We start from the raw sequence: 13064 nt of genomic DNA on the forward strand, positions 1-13064 counted from the left end.
GGTAGCTTTGGAGCAGCAGATAAACCCATCTGACACTGCTGATAATGATAAGCATGAAGAGGCCATGACTGAGGGGACAGGTAGCGACTAGTCTATTAAATAATTTGAATTAAGTTATTTATGTCTCGTAAAAATATATACCACACAGAGTATATGTGTTTTAAATTGTATCAAGACATTCAGAATACATCTGGGTAGCCTTCTGCAAACATGAATTGTAGACTATTATGATATGAATTGTTAGAAAAAAATCAAAAATGATCCCAAATTCCTCCACCATGGAATAAGTAGACCGGTCCTCTCACAATATTTGAGTACTAATCAGGCATAACTCGGCCTTACTGTTGCATTCAGCATGGCAACTACACAACAGCTCCCATCAGGGTTGGGAACTCCCAATATGTTCAGCATGCTTCCCAGTGTGTTCTGCCCACTGACTGTATGACAGCCTTCCTCCGAGGCCTGTCTACTGTGCTGGGGCCAACAAATAAGGCTTGCAATTCTTAAGGCACAGGGTTAAACAGAGTTCACTCACTAAGGCACACAATAAAGGCAGCTACAGTAGTTTTCCCACAGAGGATACATGTAGCATATTAAGTGAACTTCAAATCATATTTAATGAGATTACATCCAGTATATTAAATGAACTTCAAATTATATAAGGTGAGATTATCATACTGAATGAGGCCAACTAAGAATCGTTCCCTCTAGTGTATACCTCATAATTATTCCCATCAGTTTAAGCTACAGTAGTGAAACAGACAGTGGTGAAAATTCACGGGGGAGCCTTCTAACTAGAGCTCATTATAAATAACATGACAGCACTGTCGCCAAAAGTCCTACAAAATGACAGGTAAGACTGGAAGAATGGAAGAAACCATTTTACTTCAGCAACAATGCTCAAGACTAAGTATACTGGTTAAAAAAGTGTTAATACTGTAACCACCACCCTCTATTATATTTCAGCCTGTTAGATATGCTAATAAACCAGTTACTCATCTCTGACTCCCAGCAATGCCCACATTAGATTCAGTCGCATCATGGCCAGCAGAGCTAAACACACTTGCCTGCTCTGTTAGGTCAATTAACAAATATTAAACGTCAAAGTAAACTAAGCCCCTAAGGGAGGTCAGGTCTCTCCTACTCATTGGATACTTTGCACATTACCATCCTTTGGGGGTAAGGCCCCAAGCAGTTGCCTGCCTCACCTTGTGACCAACGTGCTTCTGGAAATAGAACATGACCAGGCTCACATGCGCAGCTGCATTCAAAAAGATGTGGATTTCACTCTACTGCCATCCCACCATACTGTCCACTTTTTAATATGAGTCAATGATAAATGACTTATATAGAGCTTTTCTACTCTACTGGAGCACTTGTGCTTTATACAGCTTGGCACATTCACACAACCCAATGCCTAAGAGCTTTCTAACTAACATCCACATCGTTGTATTTTTACTCAGTTGTATATAGTATTTGTATTTGTATTCTATTTTTATCTTATTGTATATTTATTTTATTTTATTCTACTGTATATAGTATTTTATTTTATTCTATTCTGTACAGTTGTGTACTGTATTTATTCTTATTGTATTCTAATTTTTGCCTCATAACTTTTGCACTGTCCACTTCCTGCTGTGACAAAACAAATTTCCCACGTGTGGGACTAATAAAGGTTATCTTATCTTATCTTACACCCCACTGAACACATCAGAGAGCAACTTGAGGTTCAATATCTTGTCCAAGAAAGCTTTGGCAAGTGGAGCAGCCAGGAACTGAACCACCAACCTTTCAATTAGTAGATAACCAGCTTTATTCCCCTGAGCTATAGGCACCTCAAAAGGGGGAGGAGAACATCTATTGTTCTATTTTTCTAAATCGACTGTCTATACTCAACATTTTTCTGGAATATCCTGACATTGAGTCAAAAGCCAAAAATATCTTAGCTATAATAAACGGACCAAATTTCTTAATCTTTGAATTCAGATGTTGACTTGTTGTTTCTGGAATTTCTTCCCTTCTTTCCCTAATCCCAGATGATCAGCTGTAAGTGGTATTATTGCAAAGTAGAAACGTTTAGGAACCACAGCAACACAGCCACAAAAAGAAAGACCATGTAAGATTACAAGTACTGAGGCGTATACTGTGTAAAAGTCCCCAAAGCTCAGTTGACTCAATAACTGTACAGTTCCAAAACTCCACTTGCACTAAGATCAGCACAAAAAAGAAAGAAAGAAAAAAAAATAGAAGATTGTGGGCCAGGAGCTTCATGGTACGGCTCTTCGTGGCCAAGCAGCTCCTTTTGGGACATACATAAAAAGAATTAGTCTTACATTTCAAATAGTGTTTTGTGGGAACTGGTAAACTGAGTGAAAGCTATTTAAGCTACATCTGTACACAAAGAAACTACTGAGTAGACTCCCTTTGTTCACCGGTACAGCCTTTGTCATCTCACCAGTTTAATGGGTTGTCTCAAAATCAATGCTGAATCTCATTTGTGTTTTGATGGGCTTCAGAGTTAATGAGGTCAGCGAGGTCTGGTGATTTGAGAAAGCTGATGGTGGCTCCAAGATTCTTTAATCAGAGCCCTGAGCCCTTTGCTATTTTAAGAAAGATAAAAAAGACTGGGCTGGATTTGAATTTGCATCACCAGTGATCTTCAGCATAGTACTGAGGGGGGGAAATGTTTCAGAGGAACACCTTCCATGTAGCTAATCACTTGCTTCATGTATAATTCAACTTTTTTGTCAAGGTTTCACATATTGCTTAGGTCAGCTGCTACAACTGCTTGTCTCTGAAAATGAAGCATCTTTGAATTCTGTGCATCCTTTGAAAGTCGCTTATGTTTGTATGATGTAACCTCTGTTCAATACAATATTTATCAAAATATTGGATCATGCATTTGGCCTTTGGTTATTGTTATCTACCTCCCGGCCGTGCAAACTTTCATCCTCCCACAACTACAAGCAACCCTCTGCAGGATAAAATCTGACAGCCTGCCTCTGAGTGATTCTCTCCATATGCTGTGATTACTGGTGATGAACCATAGCTTGTAATTAGATCATTTGGCTGTTCATAGCACATCGCCTCATGGGTCATTTCACGGATGTAATCATTGATCATGATGCCACTTGTCACTTTCATCCTGGAGAACTGCAGTCTTCTTTTGTGTTTTCGTTGCAGCAGAGGAAATATGCATGCAATGATGCAGCAGAAAACAAAATGAATCAATGTGGCAAATCAATAGATTCTAGGTGCATTTCTAGTCCCACTAACATAGCATTTAGTATTCCAGAAAATGTGATTTAGTGTCCAGTATGTGAAATGCATTCCAAGAATACCAGAAAGTCCTACTGCATCTGGCTACAGGATACAGGCAAGTTGAGCTTTTCTGACCCACAAATCTCAGTGGAAGCTAAACATTACAACAAGAAGGTCAACGTTCAAGGCAGATAGTGTGTCCTAACTGTATGCAACAAGAGCTTTTAACTGTAAAACTAATAGTGTAACAACTGTAACAGCACATCACTCAATAAAAATAAAGCTGGAAAAACTACAAAGGATTCCAGTTTATGATTGCCAAATCACTTTTAGTTAGCAGGAGTAGTCTGCTAATGCCTGGGGCTAAAGCTAGGAATAAAATATTAAACAGACTTAAAGGACAATAGCAGTTAATTTAACCGGGCATAAAACAAATTCATGTGGCTATAGTGGCTTTACCTTCATTGTAGAGATGAAAGGGAATTAGACATAGCACAACATAGAAAAGAAAGAAGACTAGCACAAGCTTTTTAGGTAGATACTGTGAAAGCAACTGAAAGTAAAAGAAAGTGAAAAAACAAAATTTTCTGTTGTTGCTTCGTATACTTTAATAAATCTAATCTTTTCCAGCAAACAAAGCACTCTAAGTGTAACTACACACATAATTTATACTATAATTAAGTCAATTTTTAAATCAAAAAATACTAAATAATAACATTACATACATTAAGCACCTTTTATCATTAGTTCTTACCAGCATCAAGGCATATGTGCAGATAGTGCAACGTTTTTTGAAAAGAATCCATTTATTTATCTAATTAAATATTAAGCAGATAAATACCAGCTTCCAAATAATATTGTCAGCGGCTGCTGGGGAAGTCTCAGGGCTCACTTCATCTTTTATTCAAGACTAATACCAGGATCTCTGGCCAAATGCTTAGGGAACCAAATGTCAGTGAGATCGTGGCATGGCGCGAGAGGAGGTAATACATTTTCTCTTTGTTTTTCTGACATTAAAAAGTCCATAAATTATGTGACAAATCAGATGGAACTGGATTCTATTGTTTTTGTTGTGCTTTTCTGTTTGTTTGTAAGCAACCCAGTCAAAATGAGCAAGAAACATGATTCATGTTTCATAAATAGCACCTCTGATTTTTGTTCACTTGAGCTCTAATGAATTAAAATGCCCACTGGTTTCTAAAATGCTCCAGGCAACAAATTATTACCTGCTATTTTCCATCAAATATTTCATACAGCTGCAATGCCAAGTGTCAGGGTTAATCAAACAATTGAAGAGCCAGTAACGATGTTCTTAGAAAGATGGAGAAAAGGACAGTAAAAGACAAGTCAAACACCAAAGGATCTATATCAAAGAGGAAGGAAAATATGAAGCCAGGCACACAGCTGCTGGTGGCTGCGTTGTGACATTGGCAAAGACAAGTTGTCACTGGCAGAGGTATGTGAGGGTACTTCTGATGTTGCATCTGTTTTTCTTTTGTTGTCACAGGAGACAGCAGGTATGTGTACTACTCCAGGATACTGGACCAGCCTGGTCAGCTGTTCATTCTCTCTCTCTCTCTTCTTTAGAAAGACTGATTGGAAATTTGAATTCTTCCTTAGAAATAAAATCGCACATATGCTACTGCCGTATTAAAATATTGTGGGATTAGCTGTGTGTCTTACAGCAAAAACAAACCAACCCATTAAAAACTACAACTGCAGTAGTGTGGGGTGGTGATGTCATTTTTATTCACAATATCAGCATTCATCACAAGATTCCTCAGCCTGCTCAAATTCAGAATATACAATCCATACATTTTACGGACCACTTAAAGTTAGGATTCCTAAAATTTGGAGTTATTGATCTATTAGTCTACATAAAAAGTTGTCTTTGGACTGTGAAATGAAGACGAAGTACCTGGAGAGAACATGCAAACTCCACACAGAAAGTCCAGTGGATTCAAACCCACTGTTCTGAATTAGTTTTTTGTGTTTTAGTTGAGGAGGTGTGATGTTATGATGCCCTAACACGGTCTACGGATACTGATGACAAAATTCTCATTTTAGATTGGTGACTTCTGACTCAATAAACAAAATAGTTACTGCTCTAATGCTAAACTGAGGCTCCAAAATAAAGGAACAATAAAAGCCCCAAAACCTGTGTAATAAATACCATACATTAACACCAATAACACATTAGTTACTCCCAATACAATATGCAGAATCTCTTTGCATATAATAATGAAGGTGACAATCCTCAAGGAGCCTCGAAGTTTGACCCAACTTTTCCTCTGCTGCACTTTTGTCTAAGCAGATTTGCTATGGGTGACAACGCTATTCTTGCCAAGCTTTGATCAGAGTGTAACACCAAGAGACAAGAGAGGGGAGAAATCTGCTCTCAACAACAGGCAGAGTCAAAATGAACCAACCCACAGGAGCGCAAAGAGAAAATAGGGCTTCTGCCCTGAGAGGAGGTTTATGCAGCTGTGCTAAACAGTGACACTGTGGCACCGCCTGACACGCGGGGAGGACACACTGAAATCCTGTCACACTTGGGGCAATCCTGTCACACGTGCACGCAGAAACAAATCTGCATGCATGTGCGATGCATAATAACAACAATAATAATACAAAGTGGTTTTATTGTTGGCGAAATTTATTGTTGGCTTTTATGAATAACTCATTGCATGTGCCATCTTCGGTAGATTTAGACTGTAAGGGAATACACTATTTAGATTAGTGAATAAAACCAATTTAACAAGCAACTGGTGTGTTATAAAACTTGACAATTAAAAAGAAGAAAGAAAGAAAGAAAGAAAAAGACACTGACAACGACAGGCCTGTAAGTTGACGTCTGTTGCCTGACAGGGAAGAGAAAGGCTTTCATGTTTATAAAAGAGCAGCTGACGTGTACATCTGCCAGCAAACATGGGTGTGAGACATGTCGGGATGACTGATGTGCTTTGAAAAGCGGCAGTCGTAGTGAATATGAGCATGAGTAAGAGTGACGCTCTCCTCCAAGTTGTTTTTGCACTCGAGCCGATAAACACATTTGCTGACCTTAACTTTTGTCTCTTTCGTTTCCAAGTTAACATACACCGCACCAAACTGCAGCTGAAATCATGTACAGCAGTGTGCTGCTCTTTATGAATCCAGTTAAACAGCACTAAATGTCAACAAGCATCAACTATATAATCTCATTGAGAAGTCACACGACATTTTTTAGAGCAAAGTTAATAAAATTGAAAGCTTGTTGTAAAATATTGCTGTCACCGGAGGAAGTGTGGCTGATGAGTGCAAACACTCATTAGACTGCTCATGTTTAGGTTTTATGAGTACAAGCAACCAACAATATACTGTAGATGGAGATTACAGCAGGAACACTAATATGATGGTATTATGGCAGCCAAACACATGGTGTTATCCTTATTGAAAGTTATATTCTATATTGCATGGTGCTTTTATATTTTACAGTTATAAATAGCTGTTCTGAGATATACCAGATTACACTGTAATTTAACAGGGAAATGGGGCATCAAGTCTTGTATATGACATATGAGTGAAGTATATAACATTTTTACTTTCTCTTGCTTTCCACTTTTTAAATCTCTCCTTTAAGAACATTTATGGGATTCAGCTTGGCCCTCTACGTAGAACATAAATTCCTCTGAATTGCCTGAATTGTTCTATTGATCTAGAACAAAAAAGAAAAGAAAGAAAGAAAAGAAAATGCATATAGTAAAAGCTTCTTGCTCTTCACGGCAAGATCTCAAAGTGTAAGCACAACAAGCATAAAAACACACACTCATCATTGGCCACCTTTTTAGGAACACCGTGCTAGTACTGGGTTGGACCCCCCTTTTGCATTCAAACTGCCTCAATGTGTTGCAGCTCAGATTCAACAAGGTGCTGGAAATGTTCCTAAGAGATTTTGGCTCATATTGACACAGTCGCTGCAGATTTGTTGCAGCAACTATATGATGCGAATCTTCCGTTTCAAGGTTTTTGGATAGAAAGGTATTTCGATTGACATTGTGTGACTGTGGAGACCATCTGTGTAGAGAAGGTCTTTACCTTACAATATAAAGTACAATATAGAGTTGTCATTTGGCGCTATAGAAAGAAAACTGAATTGAACTGAATTGAGTTACCGTTGCCTTTCTGTAAGCTCAAAGCAGCCTGGCCATTCTCCTCCGACCTCTACCATCAACAAAGCACTTTTGACCAGAGAACTGTGGTTTGCTGGATATTTCCTCTTTTTCAGACTAGTCTATGTAAAGCCTAGAGATGCTTGTGTGGGGAAAAAAAAATCACAGTAGATCAGTATCTGAAATACTCATAGCAGTCCATCTGGCAAAATCATCCATGCCACTTAAGTCCTTTTAGCCCCATCTTGTTTTAAACTTAAGTCGTCTTTACCAGGTCTACGTGTTTATATGTACTCCCTTGCTTCTCTGTGATTGGCTGATTGTTCAGTTCACAGTAAGAAAAGGTAAAGTCAAATAATGTTTTACTGCATTTGTTCACACAAATTCTCAAATCAAGGTGGTGCAGTAGTTAGCACTGTTGCCTGTGTCTCAGGTTTCCTCCCATGCTTGTTAGTTTAAGTGGTGATTCTGTATTGGCCGTAGGTGTGTATGTGAGTGGTTTTCTGTTTCTCTGTAGCCTTGCAATACACTGGCGACCTATCCCGGGTGTAGCCTACTTCGGCTGGTATGACAGCTGAGGTATACTGTAAGGTAAAGACCCTACAGTATAAAATTAACCCCTATAAGAAAGACTTTGTGGAAGTGGGGAGAAAAAGAAAAAGAAAACTGTGGGCAAAACCAGGGTTAGGGAGGGAGTAGGTGTCTGTGGAGGAGAAACAAATTTAATGGCATGCATGATGGTATATAAAAACTGAATGGGTGCCATATTATGAACTTTTAGGGCCTGTTCTGCTTGACTTTTGGTTTACTTATTATTTATGGAGTTTGTTGTTCTAGTAGCTATTCCCTGTTGGTTTTGCCATCTTTTTATTCCAAGGTTTTGTTAGTTTTAGTTTTAATACCTTTTGCAGTCTAGTTTTTGTTTTTTAGTTATTATTGCTTATAGTTCAGAGCTTCAGGTTATCCTTTCTCCCTTGTTGTTTAGCCTTCATCTCCATTTCCCTCTGTGTCTTCCATCAGGTTTATCTTTGTGCCCGTTTTCATAGTTTAGTTATTGTCAACTTTAAAAATTGAACTTTTGGCCAAAATTAGTTTTATTATTAGTCGAGATGAAAAATAAAGAACAATCTAAGGACATATTTTATTTAAGTTGATCTGATAGGAAGTGATAAAACAAAGAGTTAAACGTGTAGAAAAGCTCCACAAACACCTTAAGCCACATATAAATTTAGCTGACTTTGAGACATTGATATGGGGTCAGTCTGTGTGGGAAGACTTTGGCCTATGCTGAGATACTTCTGTTTTAAAGACAGAACATCTTTGATTCGGTACGACTGCCTTGACACGCTGCAGGCTAATTAACACATGAGACAATAAGAGAAATCTAAGCTGTGTTGTGTAAACACATATTGTAGGTGGTAGCAAACACGTATAGCACTGTAATTAAACGTTTAAATCTTCTGGTTCTTTTAAGCCTTTGAGAGGTATTCTTTTATACATCCTCTATTAATTTTTCAACTTTCAGGTCAACCAAATTATTGTGTAAATTTCAGCAATTTTGTTTTCATTTTCTAAGCGAGAAAAAACAGTGTCTCCATGTCTGGCTTATAGTATGAGGGTTGCTTTTCTTTGCACGAATACTAAGATGTTAGCTACTTAAACGCTGTATTAAATGAATCCAGTGTTTACTTTCTGGTATCTTTAAAAACGTGCAAAAAAAAGAGATCTTTTTTAAAAACAAGAGCCACAAGCTGTTCCAGAAACAACGGATAATCAGCCCGTGAAGTGCTAACAATTTCCTTTTGATTGCTGTTTGTTTTTGTGCTTTGACTGATTTAATAGTGTTGTTCTAAATTCACGTCATCACAAATTCATGTATGTGTGCGAGTGTGTTTTAACGACAGCTCTCTTCTGCTTAAACAAATAATCGAAAAACAAACAGTGTGAGGTCCCTCTGTCTGGATGATAAAAGGACAGCACCAATGTGATAAAAAGCCAGAATAACCACAACAAACACAATGACACCTCTGCCTTTGTTCATGCAGGGTAGCGATACAACCCTCCAAAAAAGACAAAAGTGTGACAGAAAATGACATTATCTGAAGATAAAACGATACAGACACAGACAAACAATGTGTAAGGTAAGTGCATGACTCACCCTGGGCAAACACATTTCACACAAAATATAATATAAAAAAAAAAACCTTCCCCAATTTTTTCAACCCTTTGTTTGGGTTTTTTCTTTCTTTTCTTTTCTCCTTAAAGCAAATCCTAAATAAACTATATATCCCTTCAGATGAAGATATTTTATGCCAAGGAAAGTGTGAATGCAGCAAAGGCATGCCTGTACTTCTTGTACAATCTTTAATGTTGATATAATAACAGGAGAATTGAGTACTTTCATTTATGACTAAGTTGTTTTCTTTACTTTAACTTCCAAGTGGGTAATGATGCTTTTTGAGGAAGCTAAAGGAGAGACAGTGGCAGCCAACGAATCATATTTCTCTTCTGAAAATATATGATAAACGGCTTTGACCTTTGACCTGCCAGCCCCCTCACAGGTAAAGAGCTTCTTTCAGCAGAGTTTCAATACACTCAGACGACCATAAAAGGAGCTTTCTGGTGCACAAATGTGGTGTTATATAACAAAAAATGGTGAGATGAGGAAGAGAAAAAGGGCCTATAGAATCACTGATTTTGAAGCTATTTTAACGAGGCACCTGTAACATAAATCCATCCGCTGGGGTTCTGGTCATATCACTTCTTCTGGAATTGCTTCAACAACAACAAATAGCAAGCGACTTAAATCTTGAGTCTTCATTCATCTTACATTGCTTGTGTGCACGTACTGTAAGTGCCCCCATTTGTTTTGTCACTTTGGGGCCGACATCAAAGTAAATGGAAATGTCCACAGAAAGCAGCTGCCTGAACAATGGTACATCATTTTTTCCTCTGGCGCTTTGCCTTGGCAGATCCACGGTCCACTGGCTGCATCATATATATGACTACAGTAATCTGCGGAAGCAATGGAGCTGACATACTAATAATGTTCCACGCAGGACGCCAATTTAAAGGTGATGTCTGAGCGACAAGGTAACTAGGTTGCAGAGGAACCGACTGTGCAGAATAATCAGGATGATTTCAAAGCACAACAACATAAAACACCTGGAAGCTTGAAACAGGTCGTTTCACAAATGCCAAAAGTCTCCACAGACTGTGAAATGAATGGTATTTGACTTCACATCACTGCATTATTTAATGACAGTTTCTCTCATCACCATTTGGTGCAGTGGTGCCATGACATTTAGTGAACAGCAATGTGGTAGGCAGGCGGCCATTTCATTTGAAGCCAATCCATGCCCCGGGGACGCAACGAGAGAGATGAATGAAGACAGACAGATGAAGGTTTAATCCCCCTCGTTGCTTTCATTGTGTTTCTACAATGCAGACATGTAAGCATGATCAGGCATTTGGACATCGGCAGTGCGAGTGCAGTTAGATGGTAATTAATCTTTCAATGATCAGTACCAAAGCCAGACTGTTCAATAAGAAACATTACATTTCATTTGCGGAAAATGAATTTCAATCTAGGCTAGAGCGACTGATCTGCATAGTCAATATCCCAACAGACACCATGTGCCTTTGGAGAGATTAATTTTGATCCCTGTCAGGGGACTGATCAATTCTAAGGTTATCAGAAAGCTATGGGATTTAATATTTTAAGTTTGAAATAAAACTGCAGGATTAGAAGCGGTATAGATCCCATGAAATAAATGCAAGCCATGTTGGTTGTTAATACACCTGGTCTCTCTCTTTCCAGTCCATTGACTTCTGAGTCTAACTCAAATGTCACTTTCGGAGGCTCCCTTGTCACAAGGGGTGGCCACAGTGGATAGCCCTGCATGTTTGATTTGACAGAGTTTTACGCCAGATGCCCTTCTTGATGCAACCCTGAAGGGATTTGTGTCTCTGGCTGGAATCAAACTAGTGACCCTTTGGTTGCTTCTTAGAAACATAGTGTCTAACCAGATATTTACTCTGGATGGCATTACCTTGGCCAGTACCACTGTGAGGAATCTCTGAGTCTTTTTTGTTTAGGATATACCCTTCAGCGTGCACATCAAGCAAGTATACAGGGCCTGCCTGTATCATTTGTGCAATAAATAAAAATAGAAACAGAGTGATGCTGAAAACTTAGTTCCCACATTTATTACTTCTAGGTTGGACTACAGTAATTTATTACCATCAGCTCGCTCTAAAAGCTGCCTGAAAGCCTTCAGTGGATCGACAATGCTGCAGCGAGAGTATCAGAATCAGAATACTTGAATAATCTCAGAAGTCATATTTTGACAGGGACTAGAAAGAGAGCACATTTCTCCCATTTTAGCTGCTCTTTATGGGCCCTTTGTTAAATTCTGACTTGAATTTTACATCCTTCTCGTCGTCACATACAAAATGTTAAATAATCAGGCCCCTGTCATATCTTAAAGACTGCATAGCATCTTATTATCCTCACAGATCACTTCGCTCTCACAGTGCTGGCTTACTTTTGGTTCCTAGAGTGACTGGAGGTCACTCTAGCATGGGACCAGCTCTCAGCTTGGATTCAGGAGACAGACACCCTCTCTACTTTTAAGATTAGTCTTAAAACTTTCCTTTTAGATAAAGCATATAGTTAGGGTTGATCAGGTGACCCTGAATCCTCCCTTAGTTACGCTTTAGTTGGTGTAGGCTGCTGGGTCATTTCCCACAATGCACTGAGTCTTTCGTCTTCATTCTTCCCCTCATCCTAAACCAGTCTTGGTGGCTGGCTGGCCCTCCCTGATGTAACCCAGTGAGTTTACACGACTCAGTAATGCACTACAACATGTTATTGTTAATTGGGATTTATCATTACTCTGTTAATCACTGAGTTGATCAAAAATAAATCAATAATAAAAGATAAATACTATAAATATAAGAATAAAACCCAAAGAGTATATTTAACACCCCTACTGGTTAGGAAGGAACAAGCCCCGCCTTCCCCTGCTCTGTACCGTCACGTGCTCAGACACAGAGAGAGACGGAGGTGCACGAGACCATCACTGATTTTCACTAGGGCTGAACGATTATGGAAAATAATCTAATTGCGATTTTTTGCCCCAATATTGCGATTGCGATGCGATATGCGATTATTTTTTAAGGTATTTGTCTTCTGTATTATTAAACAAAGACAAGCAATACATCATATAGTATGGCCAATACTATATTACATTAATTTTAAACTGTTCTTTCCTGGAAGACAGACCTCTGTTATGATGACATGAGGTGATGCATGAATTGATGACTGACATTTTTATTTAACTTCTTCAATCACAACAGTATATTTGAACATACACAATAGTTTATTTTTAGCTTACAAACATCTGAGCATAAAGTGCTGACAAGGAACCCTGGTGTAAACATTAAAATGAAAGTCAGTACAATGTGCAGATTGCAGAAATATACATAAAAAAAATCAGTGGCTTTACCACACTCAGTTTTTCGACATCTGTGAACTACTAGACAGTCATTCAATTAAAAAATAATATTAAATAAATAAAACTAATAAATAAAAAATACACACATCTTACTGATCTCTGCAGTCAGTAACATTACACATAAAGTGCAAACATA

At 38.4% G+C, this 13064-nt stretch overlaps 1 protein-coding gene across 1 annotated transcript in view; it reads right to left on the minus strand.

Moving 5' to 3' along the window:
* LOC146633740 (ras-related protein Rab-26-like) overlaps window positions 1–13064 on the minus strand; it is a 58529-nt gene that overhangs the window by 5657 nt on the left and 39808 nt on the right. The gene's annotated exons all lie outside the window — the stretch shown is intronic.

Source organism: Diplotaxodon limnothrissa, linkage group LG4 (genome assembly GCF_057381915.1).
Source record: "Diplotaxodon limnothrissa isolate DT_005_m linkage group LG4, D_limnothrissa_male_GT1.1, whole genome shotgun sequence".
NCBI lineage: Eukaryota > Metazoa > Chordata > Actinopteri > Cichliformes > Cichlidae > Diplotaxodon > Diplotaxodon limnothrissa.